This window comes from Penaeus monodon, chromosome 15 (genome assembly GCF_015228065.2).
Source record: "Penaeus monodon isolate SGIC_2016 chromosome 15, NSTDA_Pmon_1, whole genome shotgun sequence".
Classification (NCBI taxonomy): Eukaryota; Metazoa; Arthropoda; class Malacostraca; order Decapoda; family Penaeidae; genus Penaeus; species Penaeus monodon.
In genome coordinates this window covers 9,451,070-9,451,312 of record NC_051400.1, presented here as the reverse complement: position 1 = coordinate 9,451,312, position 243 = coordinate 9,451,070, and positions in this window count along the sequence as shown.

The following is a 243-nucleotide window of genomic DNA, read 5'->3' as shown; positions in this document are numbered from 1 at the left end:
TGAGCATGTATATATTAACGAAAATGTGTGTGTATAGAACTGAATATACCAATTTGCTTTAGTAAACTATACAAGTTTTCTTCATCGTAGTGAATAAGTAGAAATATTCGCAGTAATACTCAAAACTGACATTTGCAAATAATTAAAAGGTGATACCCTTCGTAATAATGTGTGCTTATCAAAAAATGATAATGATAAGGAACTCGAATTGAGGAAAAGTTAAAGAAAAGATAATTAGGAGTG